This window comes from Nicotiana tomentosiformis, chromosome 1, assembly GCF_000390325.3.
Source record: "Nicotiana tomentosiformis chromosome 1, ASM39032v3, whole genome shotgun sequence".
Taxonomy (NCBI): Eukaryota; Viridiplantae; Streptophyta; class Magnoliopsida; order Solanales; family Solanaceae; genus Nicotiana; species Nicotiana tomentosiformis.
The window spans coordinates 73,729,104-73,749,475 of NC_090812.1; positions in this window are offsets into that span (position 1 = coordinate 73,729,104).

The window sequence follows — 20,372 nt, forward strand, 5'->3', positions numbered from 1 at the left end:
AGTGCTCACACTAGGGAGGTCAGCAGTAAAGCCTAGGTAGCTTTGGCTTTCAGCCGGCTAAGAATGAGAAATTTAAGAGACCATAGGTAACAAGTGAAGGAGAGTGGACCGAGGTTGAGAGACAGGAATTGAGGGATATAATTATAACTTAAAACAGACATGCCAAGTTGAGCATATAGAGCAGATAATCGAACAGGTCACGGGATTTAAAAGCAAGTTTAGTAAAGATTTAGAAGCAGGTTCGACACTTAGCATATAGGCAGTCACATATTGGCAGAGTTAAGGAAAGAAAAAGTTTGCAGGATTGACAAAGATTATCATGCACAGATGCCCAATACCAAACAGGTGAAAACCTAAAGGTCCAAATTATGCTAATTATATATCCTAGTGTCATAAAATAGTCATGTTAATTTCACATCAGACAACAGAACTGCATTAGACATGATGGGGCAACACAGATTATGACAATTACTGGTGGATCAAGTGAGCCAAAAACATGCTGAGGGACATATTAACAAGGAACTAGTCATGGTTGGTAGAGAAGGATCTTAACACATACTTAAAACATACTACATGGCAAGATTACCATTACAGAGATTCGGAACATAATGGGAAAACAAGCTCATGTCAGATAGTAAATGTAAACATTCAGGTTTTGGACACAATAGACTAATTAACTAAAGAAAGTACAAATTATGCAGATGAAGCATATTCAAATAACAGAATTGACATTTTAGGCAAAACTAAACACTAAAGAGATGCTAACAAGTGCAAAGGTCACACGCAACAGTAGTTCAGAACACATTGGCTAAACGGATTTAAGAGAATCTAAATTGCTCAAATTAGGCAAAAGCATATTTCAGGGTAGCCACATTATGTGAAATAAAATGCTAAAGAGACCTAAAACTGAGGTAAAGCTAGCAAAATTGCACACAAGAGCAGTCCAGAAACATATTAAGCTATGAATTTCAGAAGTGAGAACGTATACGAATCACAGACACATAAGAATAAAATTGCAGAAGTCAAGTAACTTACCAGTTAAACGAATAACAGTAAAGAGTAAAAATTCCACAAGAACCCAGAATCTCAATGCGTCAAAGTTCCTAGGAGCTTCGAAAGGACTTCGGGCAATGCTCGCACCAAGAGAAGGTTGAATAACAGAGTCTTAGTGGCCTTGGCTTTTAGCCGGCCAAAAACGGAATACAGAACAAGAGAATAGCATAACAAAGCCTCAATTTGTTTTTAGTGAAAAAATTTCGATTCCAGTCTGTCCAAAAATGGGAATGGGGAGGGGTTTATATAGCAGTAAAAATTGAACGAACAAACAAGGAAACAAAATAAATCAATCATAGAATAAGGAAAGAAGGCATGCAAAATCAGTTCAAAATCAATTTAGGAGTGAAATCTGGTAAACCCTAGTTTTTTAAAGGGAAAGTGTAAATCACATAAATTCAAATGAAATCGGACTCACATAATACAGTTTTTGTTTTGTCACATAATATGTAGACAAAACAATGCTCAAAATCAAAGATACAAACCCCTTTTTGTTCGATTTCGGAGATTATTGCTTGCCATGTTTAGGCAAGTACTTAGGTAACACCACAAATAGATAACCAGTAGTGAGAGGATACCAATAAGGTAAGTGAATCAATGATTGATTAATTCCGTTTTAGAGCCGGATTTGGAGAAGTTGAGTGATACAGTGGCTAAGGTTTCTCAGAGAAGAAGAGAGAGTAGAGAGGATTTAGGGGCGGCGGGTTAAAAGAGAATGATAGGGTTTGGGCGGGTTTGATTAATTAAATAAGGAGAGTGAACGAAGGCCGTTGATCTTGAGAGATCAACGGCTAGGATTCAAAAACGAACGGGGCGACTCAAAAAAATAGGTACCGACCGGGTATTATACAAGGGTCGCCTGGTTTGGGCTTGGGGTCTATTGGGCTAAGAATATTGGGCCAATTTGGTTCAAAAATTAGTTTAAAACCAGGCTATTATTTAAATACACGAAAATAATTTATAAAAATATTTGACAAATAAGTAAAAAATATTATTTGTACACTGAAATGCTTAAAAATAATAACTTTGTATTATAAAAATATAAAATGCTATTTTGACAAAAGTAATATAAATAAAGAGCATTTTTGTACAGATATAAGCTATTACTGCAAAATTGAGCAAATAGCTTAAAAATATTTATGTAATTACATAAAATGAAGTAAAATATTTGAAACATGTATTATAGATGCATAAATAATAATTTTAAGTAGTTAAGTCATCATAAAATAATTTGAAGGAGTAATTAATAAATATTCGAGCAATTTAAATACAGAAAAATCAATTTTAAAGCTCTAAAAATTATAGTAAATTATAAAAACAAATGATTGTATAGATTTGTAAACTAAATAATTATGTAAAAATGATGTTTTGAAAGTATATATATATATATATATATATATATATATATATATATATATATATATATATATATATATATATATATATATATATATATATATATATATATTTTGAGAAAATATGAGGGCAAAATTGGGTATCAATATTACACATAGCAACACCATGTAACTTCTTTGCCAATATTAACACAACCTAAAGTAAGGAATTTTCATATATTGTAAGTTTCACGTTTAGGAAGTGCGAAGTAAAATATCCACTCATTATAAAGATGTTCAATCGATAATGCAAATATTACTAAAAATTTGGCGTGTTACAAATACGGAGGACGTGGTCCCTTCTCTTAGTCCCCTATGTTCCGATGTGGAGGGTAAGACCCTCGAAAAACTGAAGGACTCCACTTTATCGAAGAGCATAGTCGGCCTTGCTCTTAGGGTAAGTTTGATATTTCATTTTTATGTTCGTTTTTCATGTCGAATCCGATTTTGTTCTTAATCGCTCTGGCTTTCTTTTCAGACCGTGATCTTGGAGATCAAAAATTCCCGCCGAGAGGAGAGGCGTAAGGCCAATTTCCAAAAGATGGAGCGAAAATATCGCGAGTATCGTGATAAACTGTCACGACCCAATTTCCCCTCCGTATGACGTCGTGACGACACCTAGTCTCTATAACTAGGTAAGCCTAATATTTTGCGGAATAAATGAAATAAAAACATAAATTTAATAACTAACTGTAGCAATAACACTATAACTGAGTACCATGCCACTTGGCATGCACAATAACCAACTCCTCAATATACTACACAACATTCCCAAAACCCGGAACATCATGAATCATAAACTACAAGAGGAAAATCTAGTGTTTTTATACATCAGAGTCTATCAAAAGAAAATACAGAAGATAATGGACATGGGGAAGAGTAGAAGGGGACTCCGAGGTCTGCGAACGCGGCAGATATACCTTAAAGTCTCCAAAGTTGTCTCGACTCACTGATAATGCGGCTGATAAGGAGTACCTAGATCTGCACACGAAACAATATGTGCAGAAGAGTAGCATGAGTACATCATAATCGATACCCAGTAAGTGCCAAGCCTAACCTCGGTCGAGTAGTAACGAGGTCGGGTCAGGGCCCTACTGGTATATATATAATAACACAAGATATAAAGAAATACCGAAGTAAAATAAAAACTAAAATTTAACAAGAATGAAATCATAGAAGACAATAGCTCAGTACACAGAGATAACAACAAGGTATTTCCCGAGATACCGTCTCGTTGTCCCAACGTAAATGTGCAGAACAAGGGATCTCCCGGAATACCGTTCCGTAGTTCCAAAGTAAATCTGCAGTACATGGGGATCTGCCGGAATACCGTTCCGTAGTCTCAAAGTAAATATGCAGTACAAGGGGATGTCCCGGAATACCGTTCCGTAGTCCCAAAGTAAATATGCAGCCAAACAACAAAATTCAATAGTTACGACACGAAATTCTACAATTCAACCTAAGTACCAGTTAAGGAAAGACAAGAAAATTCACTAAACATGCTGCGCGTAGTTCAAGTAAATAGTTAAGGCAAGTAGGCATGCTATTCTAGTCTAGCCGGATACCACACATGCTGATGGAACTCAAATAAGATGGAAATCAGGTTATAACATAGTAGAAAAATTGGGGTTTTATACAATTAGCCAGTGTACGTACTCATAACCTCACTTACACGGCACTCATATATCAAAAATAGTATAAATCCTACGGGGAGTTCCCCCACACAAAAGTAGGCAAGTCACTTACCTCGAATCAAGCTCAATCAATCGGTAAGAATGTCTTTTTCATGAATATCCAACTCTGAATGGCTCGAAACTAGACAAAATAATTCGATACAGTCAACAAAAATTATACGAATCAATTTCATAAGAAAATACTACGTTTTTCAATTAAAAAAATCCGAAATTAACTCAAATATCGCTTGTGGGGACCATATCTCGGAATCCAGTGAAACTCACAAAATTCGATAACCCATTCAATTATGAGTCCTACCATACCAGTTTCACCCAAATCCGACTCCGAATCGACATCGAAACTCAAAAATTCGTTCCTATGAATTTTCAAAATTTTTCTCAAATTTCAATCTCAAAACACTAATTAAATGGTGAAAACAAATGATGGATTCGGGTAATCTAACCATAATTGAGTTAAGAACACTTACCCCGATGTTTTCTCTGAAAATCTCCCAAAAATCGCCTCTCCCCAAGCTCCAATTCGTCAAAAATTGCACAGAGGACGAAGTCCCCTATTTTATAATTCTGTCCAGGCAGCCCTCGGTCATGCCTCGATCCTGGACCTCGATCATGACCTTCAAGTCTGGGCCTCGATCATGACCTTCGATCTTGCCCCTCGATCCTGGCTTCGATCATGGCCCTCGATCCTGGCCTCCGATCATGGCCCTCGATCCTGAGCCTCGATCATGACCCTCGATCCTGAGCCTCGATCATGGCCCTCGATCCCAAGCCTCGATCATGGCCCTCTATCCTGAGCCTCGACCCTGGCCCTCAACCTTGGCCTTCGACCCTGGGCTCGATTTCTGGGCTTCGATCCTTGGCTCGATTTCTGCATTTCCAGCATAAGAAAATTGCAGCAGCTTTTGAGCAGCTGTTTAAGTCTGACTTTTGATCCGTTAACCAACCGAAACTCACCTAAGGCCCTCGGGACCTCAACCAAATACACCAACAAGTCCTAAAACATCATATGAACTTATTTGGATTCTTAAATCATATCAAACAATGCTAAAATCACAATTCACACCCCAATTCAAGCTTAATGAAACTTAAGAATTTCCAACTTCTACATTTGATGTCGAAACCTATCAAATCAAGTCCGATTGACCTCAAATTTTGCACACAAGTCATATATGACATAATGGAGCTATGAAACGTTTTGGAACTGGATTCCGACCCCAATATCAAAAAGTCAACTACCCGGTCAAACTTTCAAACTTAAATTCCTATTTTAGCCATTTCAAGCCTATTTTAACTACGGACTTCCAAAAAAAATTTTGAACACGCCCCTAAGTCCAAAATCACCATACGGAGCTGTTGGAATCATCAAAATTCTATTTCGGGGTCGTTTGTACATAAGTCGACATCCTGTCACTACTTGAACTTTAGCTTTTAAAACTTGGAACTAAGTGTTCCAATTCATTCCAAAACCTCACCGGACCCGAATCGACTACCCCGGAAAGTTACATAACAGTTATAAAGCAAAAAATGAGCAGTAAATAGGGGAGTGAGGCTACAACTTTTCAAATGACTGGCCGGGTCATTACATCCTCCCACTCTTAAAACAACCGTTCGTCCTCGAACGAGCATAGTGACATACCTGAAGTGGTGAAAAGATGAGGATAACGACTGTGCATATCCTGCTCGGTCTCCCAAGGCACCTCCTCAACTGGATGACCTCTCCAATGAACCTTCACGGAAGCAATGTCCTTTGACCTCAGCTTTCAAACTTGCCTGTCCAAAATATCCACCGGTTCCTCAACATAAGATAGATCCTTGTCCAACTGAACTGAACTGAAGTCTAACACATGAGACGAATCGCAGTGATACTTCCGGAGCATGGAAACATGGAACACTATATGAAATGCAGAGAGACTAGGTGGTAGTGCAAGTCTGTAAGCTACCTCCCCAACTCTCTCAAGAATCTCAAAAGGCCCAATATACCTAAGGCTCAACTTGCCCTTCTTTCCGAACCTCATAATACCCTTCATAGGCAAAACTCATAGCAAGACTCGCTCACAAACCATGAATGCAACATCGCAAACCTTCCGGTCCACATAACCTTCTCCAAGGCATCTCGAAACAAGTCTGTACCCAATAGCCTAGCCTCGCCCGGTTCGAACCAACCCACTGGAGACCGGCATCGCCTACCATACAAGGCCTCATACGGAGCCATCTGAATGCTCGACTGGTAGCTGTTATTGTAGGCAAATTCTGCAAGTGGCAAGAACTGATCCCAAGCACCCCCAACTCATGTGAAATGTTGTGCTCAACTCAAGCCGAGTACCCAACTCATGCTGTACAGCTCTCCAGAACCATGATGTAAATTGCATACCTCGGTCAGAGATGATGGATACCGGTAGGCCATGAAGTCTGACTATCTCGCGGACATAAATTCGAGCTAATTGCTCGGAAGAATATGTAGTCATCACAGAAATAAAATGAGCTGACTTGGTCAGCCTGCCCATAATCACCTAAACTGCATCAAAGTTCCGCTGAGTCCGTAGGATCCATAGTGATTCGCTCCCATTTCCACTCCGAAATCTCTAACTTCTGAAGCAACCCACCTGGCCGTTGATGCTCATACTTCACCTGCTGGCAATTTACACATCAGGCCACATACTCTACTATGCTCTTCTTCATCCTTCTCCATCAGTAATGTTGTCTCAAGTCCTGATACATCTTTACGGCACCCGGATGAATAGAGTACCACGAACTGTGAGCCTCTTGGAGAATCAACTCACACAATCTACCTTGGGCACACATGGCCTGCCCTGCATCCTCAATGCACCATCATCTCCAATAGTGACATCTCTAGCATCACCTTGCCGAACCTTGTCTTGAAGGATGAGCAGATGAGGGTCATCATACTAACGCTCCCTCATATGATCATAAAGAGAAAACCGAGAGACCACACAAGCCAATACTCGACTTGGCTCAGAAATATCCAATCTCACAAACTGGCTGGCTAAGGCCTAAAAATCCAAGACTAATGGCCTCTCTGCTGTTGGTAAATATGCTAAACTCCCCAAACTCTCCGCCTTACGACTCAAGGCATCGGCCCCCACATTGGCCTTCCCGGGATGATAGAGAATGGTGATATCATAATCCTCAAGTAACTCCAACCACCTCCTCTGATGCAAATTAAGATCCTTCTGCTTGAACAGATGCTGCAAACTCCGGTGATCGGTGTAAATCTCACAAGGAACACCGTACAAATAATGCCGCCAAAATCTTTAAGGCATGAACAATAGCTGTTAATTCCAGGTCGAGGACCTGATAGTTCTTTTCATGCACCTTCCTATGTCTGGACGTGTAGGCAATCACCTACCATCCTGTATCAACACCGTGCCGAGACCAATCCGCGATGCATCACAATATACAATATAAGACCCTGAACCTGTAGGCAACACTAATGCTGGGCTGTAGTCAAAGTTGTCTTGAGCTTTTGGAAGCTCTCCTCACATTCCTCGGTCCACCTGAACGGAGCACCCTTCTGGGTCAATTTGGTCATAGGTGTAGCAATAGAAAAGAAACTCTCTACAAATCGACGGTAATAACCCGCCAAACCAAGAAAACTCCGAATCTCTGTAGTCGAGGATGGTCTAGGACAACTCTGCACTACTTCAATCTTCTTCAGATCCACCTGGATCCCATCACTCGATACTATATGACCCAAGAATGCCACTGAGTCTAGCCAAAACTCACACTTTGAAAATTTTGCATATAACTTCCTTTCTCTCAAGGTCTGAAGTGAAGTCCTCAGGTGCTGCTCATGATCTTCCCGAGTTTGGGAGTACACCAGAATGTCGCCAATAAACACAATGATGAATGAGTCAATATAAGGCCGGAACACACTGTGCATCAAGTGCATAAATGTTGTCGGGGCATTGATCAGCCCAAAAGACATAACAAGAATCTCATAGTGACCATATATGGCCTGAAGGCAGTCTTCGGAATATCTGGCTCCCGAATTTTCAACTGATGATAACCTGAATGTAAGTCAATCTTGGAAAATCCTCTCGCACCCTGTAACTGATCAAATAGGTCATCAATACGAGGCAAAGGATACCGGTTCTTCACTGTGACTTTGTTCAACTGGCGATAATCAATGCACATACGCATAGAACTATCCTTTTTCTTCACAAACAAGACAGGAGCACCCCAAGGTGATACATTGGGCCGAATGAAGCCCTTATCAAGCAACTCCTATAACTGCTTATTCAACTCCTTCAACTCAGGAGGAGCCATACAATACAGAGGAATAGAGATAGGCTGAGTGCCCGGCAACAGATCAATGCCAAAATTAATATCTCTATCGGGCGGAATGCCAGGAAGATCAGTTGGAAACACATCTGGAAAGTCTCTCACTACTGGGAGAGCGTGGCTGTTGTGACTGGCTCTGGACAGATCAGCTGGATTGGCCACTAGGAACACCCTGTACACGAGGCACACTAGATACTGGCGGTGCATAATAAGGCTCTTAGGGCCTAGAAGGGGCTGGGACACTACTGGCGACTAGAAGAGCTGAATGAACGGGGCGACTCACATAACCCCTACCATGGCGAGCTGCTGGGCAACGAGCACCAGAATAAGAACCAGTCTCTCGAGACCTCTTAGCCTCCCTCTCCTCTCTATCCCGGGCAAGCATGCCCTCTAATCTCCTGGCAAAACTCACAACCTGCTGATAAGAAATATCCATCTCCAACTCCCTGGCCATACTAATCCGGATACTAGGGTGGAGTCCCTCAATAAACCGTCTAACCCTCTCTCAAACTGTGGTAACCAAGGCCAGTGCATGTCGGGCCAAATCACTAAAATAGACTGCATACTCTGACACAGTCATGGATCCCTGACGCAACTGCTCAAACTCCGTGCGCCATGAGTCCCTGAGGCTCTGAGGGACATACTCTCTAAAAAACATGTCCAAGAACTGAGTCCATGTAAGTGAAATTGCCTCATCCGGACTACTCAGCTCATAAGCATGCCACCACTGATAGGCTGCTCCTCTAAGCTGGAATGTAGTAAAAGAAACCCCGCTCGTCTCTGTTACGCCCACACTCCTCCAGAAAACCCTAAGCATCATCTATAGCCAATTCGCTGAAGGTAGGTGGGTGGTACTTCCTGTACCTCTCAAGTCTATGCTGCTCCACCTCAAAAGCTGTTGCCCTAACCTCGGGCTGAGCTGGAGCTACCGGCTACATTGGTACAATCTCTGGAACCTAGTCGACCTGAACTCGCTGCTCTAGAGCACCGGCGATGGGAGTCTATGTTCCTTCCCCGGCTTGAGATGTGGCAGGAGTAAGTGGAATCAATCCAGCCTAAGCTAAGGTGCTGAACATGCTCAGAAACTGGGCTAGAGTCTCTTGTAGGGCTGGTGCATAAACAGGTACCTCAGGTGTCTGCCCTCCAGCTGGAGCTACTGGGGGATCCTCTATAGCATCTCGTACGGGTGCCCTGGCTGCACCACGTGGACGTCCTCGGCCTCTACCCCGGCCCCGACCTCTCGCGGCTCTGGCAGAGGGCGCGGGTGCCTGGTCATCAGATCCGCTTGTACGTGTCCTCACCATCTATGAGAGAATAGAATACAGAAGTTTAGAATTTTTTAAGTCAACAATTTTTGCACGACAAGGAATCAAAGTAGTGAAATTTTCCTAACAGTTCCATAGCCTCCCGAAGATAAGTACAAACGTCTCCATACTGATCCGCGAGACTCTAATAAATCGGCTTGTGACTCACGATACCTATGAACCTAGAGTTCTGATACCAACTTGTCACGACCCAATTTTCCCTCCGTATGACATCGTGACGATACCTAGTCTCTATGACTAGGTAAGCCTAACATTTTGCGGAATAAATGAAATAAAAATATAAATTTAACAACTAACTGTAGCAAGTAGCATGTACAATAACTGAGTACATAGAGACTTATTACTATGCCACTTAGCATGTACAATAACCAACTCCTCAATATACTACACAGCATTCTCAAAACCCAGAACATCGTGAATCACAAACTACAGGAGGAAAATCTAGTGTTTCTATACATCAGAGTCTATCAAAAAAAAATACAGAAGATAATGGACATGGGAAAGAGTAGAAGGGGAATTCGAGGTTTGCGGACGCGACAGATATACCTTGAAGTCTCCAAAGCTGTCCCGGCTCACTGATAGTGTGGCTGATAAGGAGTACCTGGATCTGCACACGAAAAAAATATGTGCAGAAGAGTAGCATGAGTACAACACAATCAGTACCTAGTAAGTACCAAGCCTAACCTCGGTCGAGTAGTGAAGAGGTCAGGTCAGGGCCCCACTGGTATATATATAATAACACAAGATAGAATGAAATACCAAAGTAAAATAAAGACTGAAATTTAACAAGAATGAAATCATAGAAGACAACAGCTTAGTACACAAAGATAATAACAGGGGATTTCCCGAGATATCGTCTCGCAGTCCCAACGTAAATGTGCAGAACAGGGGGATCTCCCGGAATACCGTTCCGTAGTCCCAAAGTAAATATGCAGTACAGGAGGATCTCCCGCAATACCGTTCCGTAGTCCCAAAGTAAATATGCAGTACAAGGGGATTTCCCAAAGTAAATATGCAGTACATGGGGATGTCCTAGAATACCGTTCCGTAGTCCCAAAGTAAATATGCAACCAAACAATAGAATTCAATAGTTACCACATGAAATTCTATAGTTCAACCTAAGTACCAGTTAAGAAAAGACATGTAAATTCACTAAACATGCTGCACGTAGTTCAAGTAAACAGATAAGTCAAGTAGGCATGCTATTCTAGTCTAGGCGGATACCACACATGCTGATGGAACTCAAATAAGAAGGAAATCAGGTTATTACTTAGTAGAAAAATTGAGTTTTTACACAATTAGCCCGTGTACGTATTCGTCACCTCGCGTACACGGTGCTCATATATCAAAAACAGTACAAATCCTACGGGGAGTTCTCCCCACAAAATTAGGCAAGCCACTTACCTCGAACCAAGCTCAATCAATCGGTAAGAATGCCTTTTTCACGAATATCTGACTCTGAATGGCTCGAATCTAGCCAAAATAATTCGATACAGTCAACAAAAATTATACGAATCAATTTCATAAGAAAATACAATATTTTCCAATAAAACAAATATGAAATTAACTCAAAAATCACCTATAGGGTCCATGTATTGGAATCCGGCAAAACTCACAAAATCCAACAACCCATTCAATTACGAATCCAACCATACCAGTTTCACCCAAATCCGACTCTGAATCGAGACCAAAATCTCAAAAATTCGTTTCTATGAATTTTCTAAAAAATTTCCAAATTTCAATCTCAAAACACTAATTAAATGGTGAAAACAAATGATGGATTCGGGTAATCTAACCATAATTGAGTTAAGAACACTTACCCCAATATTTTCTCTGAAAATCTCCCAAAAATCGCCTCTTCCCAAGCTCCAATTCATCAAAAATGGCACAGTGTTTTATAATTTTGTCCAGGTAGCCCTCAGTTCTGCCTCGATCCTGGCCGTCGATCAATGCTTCGATCATGGACCTCGATCATGTCCCTCGATCCTAACCTTCGATCCTGGGCATCGATCATGGCTTCGATCCTGGTCCTCGATCTTGACCTTCAATCATGGCCCTCGATTCTGGCCTTCGATCATGGCCCTCGATCCTGAGCCTTCGATCATGGCCCTCGATCCTCAGTATCGATCCTAGCTTCGACCCTGGACCTCGACCTTGGCCTTCGACCCTGGGTTCGATTTCTGGGCTTCGATCCTGGGCTCGATTTCTGCATTTCCAGCATAAGAAAATTGCAGCAGCTGTTTAAGTCCAACTTTTGATCCGTTAACCATCCGAAACTCACCTGAGGCCCTCGGGACCTCAACCAAAAATACCAACAAGTCCTAAAATATCATATGAACTTATTTGGAATCTCAAATCATATCAAACAACGCTAAAATCACAATTCACACCCCAATTCAAGCTTAATGAAACTTAAGAATTTCCAACTTCTACATTTGATGTCGAAACCTATCAAATCAAGTCCGATTGACCTCAAATTTTGCACACAAGTCATAAATGACATAACGAAGCTATAAAAAGTTTTGGAACTGGATTCCAATCCCGATATCAAAAAGTCAACTCCCCGGTCAAACTTCCAAGCTTAAATTCCTATTTTAGCCATTTCAAGCCTATTTTAACTACGGACTTCAAAAAAAAATCCGAACACGCCCCTAAGTCCAAAATTACCATACGGAGCTGTTGGAATCATCAAAATTCTATTCCGGGGTCGTATGTATATAAGTCAATATCCGGTCACTATTTAAACTTAAACTTTTAAAACTTGGAACTAAGTGTTCCAATTCATTCCAAAAACCTCACCGGACCCGAACCGACTATCCTGACAAGTTACATAACAGTTATAAAGAATGGAATGAGTAGTGAATAGGGGAGTGGGGCTACAACTTTTAAATCAACTGGCCGGGTCGTTACATAAACACCACGCGCTTTACAGACTACTTGGTGGGAGTAGCAACTTATGGGCTCTCCGAAATGAGCTAAAGGAGAAGAATGATGAATTGGTGAAGGTCATCGAAAAATGTAGTGAGCTCGAGAGGGCGTTGAAGGACAAAGAAGAGGAGTTCGAGATCAGCAGGGGAGTCGAGGCCCAATGCGCCGACCTTCAGGCCCAAGTGGACTCATTGCGCGCCGAGCTAGAGAAGTGCCAACTCCGAGTGGTCGCTTTGAGTGGCGAGGTTGCTAAGAAGGTGGCGGGTTTGGAGAAGGCAGAGTCAGCCCAGTTATCAACTGCGAGAAAAGTGGAAGCTTTAGATGACACGATCTGTGTTCTCTGTTCTTAGCGAGATTGCGCTTTGGAGACACCTAGGCTTAGAGATGAGCGACTTGATGAGCGGATAAGGGAGTTAGAAACAAAGGTTGTGGGCCTTATTGATTGAGTTGTTTCCCCCGAGGCCAAAAAGGCACCGTTATTGGCTCAACCGTCCTCATCCTGCACTTTCGCTTTTCCTGATATTCCTCGGGATCTATACGAGGAATGAATTCGCACTGAACCCAGCTGGATATATTCAGGGATTTTATGGGGGCGGGGCAGGGGCTATTTCAGAAGCTGACATTGAGAATGCACGTGCTAAGGCACATAAAGCTCGATTTGCTTGTGTCTATGACCCCGCTACACCGGAAGTTGGCGATGACGAAGATGGTGCGGGCGTGGATCGGATTGACCAGGATGCCTTGTACAAGGATGAATATCCCGTTGGCGATGACGATGAGGTGGGTGAAGATAGTCTTAATGATCAAGCAGGTGATGCTGCTGAGCCAGGTGGTGATTAGTTCTTTTTTGTCTTAGTCGGGGGCATGTGAACTTTTTGTAGGCGTTCAGCCTTTGTAAAAAATATTCTTAATGAAGTGTTAGTTTTGTTGTTTGTACCTGACTTCTTTTCTTTGTTCGGATTTGTGTGCTTTTATGATTTTATTTCTTGATTGCCTTTGTCGTAACAGACTTGAGTGGGTTGAATGGTGTTGAAGGTAGCCTTCATTTGATTAAGGTCGTGGGCCGAGTAGGTAGTAATTCGAAAAGAGGTCAAATGTACTTTAATTAATTGAGGTCGTGGGATAAATAGGTATTAATTTGGACGAGGTCGAATGTAACCTTTAATTAATTGAGGTCGTGGGCTGAATATGTGTTAACTCGAACGAGGTTGAAAGTAACTTCTAATTAATTGAGGCGGGGTTAACTCGAACGAGGTCGAATGTAACCTTTAATTAATTGAGGTTGTGGGCCGAATAGGTGATAATTCAAATGAGGTCAAATGTAATCTTTAATTAATTGAGTTGTGGGCCGAATAAGTGTTAATTCGAACGAGGTCGAATGTAACCTTTAATTAATTAAGGCCGTGGGCCGAATAGGTATTAATTCGAACGAGGTCGAATATAACCTCTAATTAATTGAGGCTGTCGGCCGAATAGGTGTTAATTCGAATGAGGTTGAATGTAACCTTTACTTGGAGAATAGAGATAAATTTTCATGTACTCGTGCTTTATTCATACTTTTGGAGAGATTTACATATTTTTCGGGCGCTGGCTGGTAGTTTAGTCCCAGTCTTGGTCTATCTAGTCCCTTCATTGATCGAGCTAGAAAGATAGTGAGGGATTGAGCAATGAATTGATCGTCTGGTGCTTTCCATCTTTGCACTTCAATTCTGAAGTATCCCCGCCATCGCCTCGTTAAAAACCTCCTCGAGAAAACTCAATTGGAACAAAACTCAAGCGATGGAAAAAAGTGCGACTTTGGGGATCTCGTCCTTTTAAAAGTTGAAGTACTTGAGGTGCGTAATGTTCCAGTTGTTTGGTAGTCGCTTTCCTTCCATTATTTCTAGTGTGAATGACCCTTTTCTTGAGGCTGCCGTGATTTTGTAGAGGCCATCCCAGTTTGTTCCCAGTTTGCCTTCTCGCGGGTCTTTGCTTGCTTGTGTTTTGGCTATAAGCACGTAGTCCCCGACTTTAAGTTGCCTGATCTTTACCCTCTTGTTATAGTAGCGTTCTGCTTGTTGCTTTTGGGCGACCATTCTTACGTAAGCCATATCTCTTCGTTCCTCGACCTCATCTGGTATTACTGCATCAGTCCTATAGACTAACGAGTATAGCGTTTCCCCGGTTCTCACTTTTGGCATTGTTCGGTAGGCCAGAATACGTCTGGTAATACCTCCGGCCAGAGTCGCTTGGTGTCTTCGAGTTTCTTTTTCATGATGTTCAGTATTGATTTATTGGAGGATTCCGCTTGCCCCTAACCTGCGGGGTGGTAAGGCGTTAACAGTATTCTTTTGATGTGCCATTTTTCAAGAAATTCGGCGACCTTCTTTCCTGCAAATTGAGGTCCGTTGTGGCTGGTGGTTTCTTTAGGGAGACCGAAGCGGCATATGATGTATTTTCATATGAAGGCAATTACTTCCTGTTCGCGTATCTGGGCGAATGCTCCTGCTTCTACCCATTTAGAGAAATAATCAGTTAAAACCAAGAGAAATCGTACATTACCTCGTCCGGTTGGGAGGGGGACCACGATATCCATTCCCCATTTGATGAACAACCAAGGGGAAGTTACTAAGTGTAGTTGTTCGCCCACTTGGTGGATCATTGGGGCATACTTCTAGCATTGCTCGCATTTTTTCACGAAATCTGCGGCTTCTTTTTTCATGGTGGGCCAGTAGTATCCTTCTTGTATGAGGCACTTGACCAACGCTCGATTGCCGGAGTGAGCTCCGCAGTGACTTTCGTGCACTTCTTCAAGGATGCGTCGCATCTGATTTGGGCCCAAGCATTTCGCTAGGGGGGCTGCCATATGTCTTTTTGTACAAGTCGTTGTGAACGATGCTATACCTGGCTGCTTGCATCCGTAGTTTCTTGGCCTCTTTTTTTATCATTGGGGAGTATACCATCCTACAAATATGTAGCAATATGGTTGCGCCAGTACCAAGTTAGGTTACCATTCTTACCTTGATTTGGTCTATCGACGAACTGAGGAGGTGGACCACAGTTTGATCTTCGATTGTGATATTTTTAGTGGCTGCCGCTAATTTGGCGAGACCGTCTGCCTCGATTTTCTATGCTTGGGGAAATTATTATTAGGGGGGAGTTGATCATGTTGTTCGTTCTCTAGTAGAGTAGCACATGTTCTCGCAGTCACTACGACCGCGCCCTGAACCGACTTATGGAGGACTTTGATCAGTGTATCAGTTAACCAGGCTTCAAGGAGTTTCTTGATCGCTGGCGGTGCCTCCTCTCCCATGGACGTGGAGGCTGTCTTGCCAAGGGATTTCGTGACACTGTAGTGGGGAGGGGGTGATCCACCCCACCTAGGAGAGGCATTGGGCGTTGTGTCTCCGTCCACTGCCTCTGAGCTCTCGTGGATGATGTCCATGAGGTGGGTTGGGAGGTCACTCATAATTCTTACTTTTTTTTCTCTGTTACCTGCCATGTTAGATCTATGCAAGTGGAGAGAAAATGTCACGACCCGAAATTCCCACCTTCGGATCGTGATGGCGCCTAACATTTCACTTGCTAGGCAAGCCAACGTTAAAATAATATTAGCCATTTTTAAACAATTTTTAAATTTATTAATAATAAAGAAACAAATGCGGAAGTAAGGTCTGAAATATAGTGAATAATCCATAAAACTAAAGGCGTCTAAATACCATCCCAGAATTAGTGTCACACGTGCACGAGCTTCTAGAATAATAAAAATAAAGGTCTGAATAAAATAAAGTTGTCTGGAAATAAACACACAGCTAAGGTACAGTAGACGGGGACTTCAGAACTGCGAACGCCGTGCAGTTATACCTCAAGTCTCCTCTGAGTAGCTGAAATCCGAGCAAGTCTATGGTACGCCGCTGGGACCAACTCCGAAATCTGCACAAGAAGTGCAGAGTGTAGTATCAGTACAACCGACCCCATGTACTGGTAAGTGCTGAGCCTAACCTCGACGAAGTAGTGACGAGGCTAAGGCGGTTCACTTACATTAACCTGTACGCAATATTAGTAACAACATCAATAATAGAAATAAATCAGGTAACTCATTTATAATGGTTGAAGCCAACTCATCAGTTATAACCAATTATCCTTTCCATAAATTCTGTTGCAGCGTGCAACCCGCTCTTACAATATATTCACATTCAATTATGTTGCAGTGTGCAACCCGCTCTCCCAATATTTCCCTTTTAATCAAGTATGTCATATATTTATTTTAATCAAGTATATATATAGACTTTTAAATAAGTCTGTTGCGGTGAGCAATCCGATCCCCCAATATTTACTTTTCAATAAGTCTATTGCGGCGTGCAACCCGATCCTCCAATATTAACTCTTTAACAAGTCTGTTGCGGCGTGCAACCCGATCCTCCAATATGGACTTTTAAACAAGTCTGTTGCGGCGTGCAACCCAATCCTCCCAATCCTCCAATATGGACTTTTAAACAAGTCTGTTGCGGCGTGCAACCCGATCTTCCAATATGGAATATGGACTTTTAAACAAGTCTGTTGCGGCGTGCAACCCGATCCTCCAATATATTCATTTACCAATTCTTATAGAATAAATTGGATAAATGCAACAATTAATATAAAATTTTAAAACAACAAGCATTCAATAGTTATGATTTAATTATGAAACAAGCAATGACAATTAGCAATTTATTATGAAAATCGGGGAGAAAATAAACAGTTTAATATTTAATATGCTAAATGTCAAGTAGCAATTAATACACATAAATCAAATAGCATGTAATAATTATTGCAGAAATTCAAGAATTAATATTTGTCAAGGAATAGGAAAGAAATAATTATTATAACAATTAATTCGTGTCTTGGAATAATTTATGATTTTCAAATAATTAATTTGACGACGTATAGACACTCGTCACCTCGCCTATACGTCGTTCACATGGATTTCACATAACAAATAATTTAAGGGTTCTATTCCCTCAAGTCAAGGTTAAACACGACACTTACCTCGCTATGCAAATTCTAATAAATTACTCGACCACAGCTTTTCCATTTAAATTTGTCTCCAAAAGCTTCAAATCTATTTACAAATAATTCGATATACTCAATACAAATCGTAGGAATTAATTCCATATGAATTTACTAATTTTCCGGATAAAAATTCGAAATTCACTTTAAAAATTGACAGTGGGGCCCACATCTCAAATCTTGGAAAAACTTACAAAATCCAAACACCCATTCCGAGACGAGTCCAACCATACAAAAATTATCAAATTCCGACATCGGATTGACCTTCGAATCTTCGTTTTACATTTTTGGAAGGTTTTGTAAAAATCTGATTTTTCTTCCATAAATTCATGGATTCATGATGTAAATGAGTATGGAATCATGAAATATAATCAATATAGGATAAGGAACACTTACCCCAATTTTTCCCCGTGAAAATCGCCCAAATATCGCCTAAATCGAGCTCCCCAAACTCAAAAATAAGTAAAATGGCTAAACTCCCCGTTTTATGGGGTTTCTGGCATTTTCGAGCGCCACAGGTAGCGTGGAGCGCTGCCTGTGGCGCACTTTCCAGTACACCAATAATTCCCAGCGCCAGGGCTAGCGCCCCACGCTACCCTGGGCGCTGGCGGGTACGAAAAATCTCTCCCGACACGAAAATGGGCATAACTCTCTCATACGATTTCCGAATTCGACGATTCTTTTTGCTATTTCTCCAAAATTTCAATACGGATCTAATGCTTCCATCTAAACGGAATTTGGAATTGATTTGCTTAATGGGATACCACTTATTCTTGAAGAAACGACGTCGAACGTTCTTGAAATGCCAAAATTAAATTCCGTTGACCACCCGAAATCCACCCGAGGCCCTCGGGATCTCAACCAAATATACCAACAAGTCCTAAAATATTATACGGACTTCCTCGGGGTCTCATATCATGTCAAATGACGCTGAAATTATAATTCACACCTCGATTCGATCTTTTGAGTTTCCAAACTTTTCAATTTACAAATCTTGTACCGAAACATGTTAAATGAATCCAGAATGACATTAAATTTGGCACACAAGTCATAAATGACATAACGGAGCTATTCTAATTTTCCGAATCAAATTCCGACCCCGATATCAAAAAGTCAACCCCGTGGTCAAACTTGGAAATCTTTAGCCTTTAAATTGCTAGTTCCGTTAAATGGTCATAACTTAAGCTAGGGACCTCCAAATTAAACCGGGTATACGCCCAAGTCCCAAATCACGATACGGAGCTACCGGAACTGTCAAAACACTAATCCGGGTCCGTTTGCTAAAAATGTTGACCAAAGTCAACTCACTTCAATTTTAAAGCTCTATTTCACATTTTAATTCATATTTCACATAAAAACTTTCCAGAAAATTTTACGGATTGTGCACGCAAGTCGAGGAAGGATAAATGGTGCTTTTCAAGTCTTAGAACATAGAATTACTTATTAAATTTAAAGATGACATTTTGGGTCATCACATTCTCCACCTCTAAAACAAACGTTCGTCCTCGAACGGAGTTAGAAAAAAAAACAAATACCTAAGCTGGAGAAAAGGTGTGGCTATTTACTCCGCATTTCCAACTCGGACTCCTAGGTAGATGCCTCTACCGACTGACCTCTCCATTGCACTCAAACTGAAGGATAACTCTTAGACCTCAATTGTCGGACCTGCCGGGCTAGAATAGCCACCGGCTCCTCCTCGTAAGTCAAATCTTTGTCCAATTGGACTGAGTTGAAATCTAACACATGGGACGGATCACCATGATATTTCCGGAGCATAGACACATGGAACACCGGATGAACCGCTGATAAACTAGGTGGTAATGCAAGCCTGTAGGCTACTTCACCCACCCTTTCAAGAATTTCAAAGGGTCCGATATACCTAGGGCTCAACTTGCCCTTCTTTCCTAACCTCATTACACCTTTCATAGGTGAAACCCGAAGCAATATTCGTTCTCCAACCATGAATGCAATATCACGAACTTTATGGTCGGCATAACTCTTTTGCCTAGACTGAGCTGTGCGAAGTCGATCCTGAATAATCTTGACCTTATCCAAGGCATCCTATACCAAATCGGTACCTAACAACCGAGCCTCTCCCGGTTCAAACAAACCAACTGGCGATCGGCATCGCCTTCCGTATAATGCCTCATATGGAACCATCTGAATGCTCGACTAGTAGCTGTTATTATAAGCAAACTCCGCAAGTGGCAAGAAATGATCCCAAGAACCTCCAAAGTCTATAACAGAAGCGCGAAGTATATCTTCCAATATCTGAATAGTGCGCTCTGACTGTCCGTCTGTCTGTGGATGAAATACTATACTCAACTCCACCCGCGTGCCTAACTCACGCTGTACAGCCCTCCAAAAATGTGAGGTAAACTGCGTACCTCGATCTGAAATAATAGACACGGGCATACTGTGAAGGCGGACAATCTCACTAATGTAAATTTCAGCTAACCTCTCTGAAGAATAGGTAACTGCCACTGGAATGAAATGAGCTGACTTGGTCAACCTGTCCACAATGACCCAAACTGTGTCCAATTTTATCTGAGTCCGTGGGAGCCCAACAACAAAATCCATTGTGATACGCTCCCACTTCCACTCAGGAATTTCTAACTTCTGAAACAAACCACCAGGTCTCTAATGCT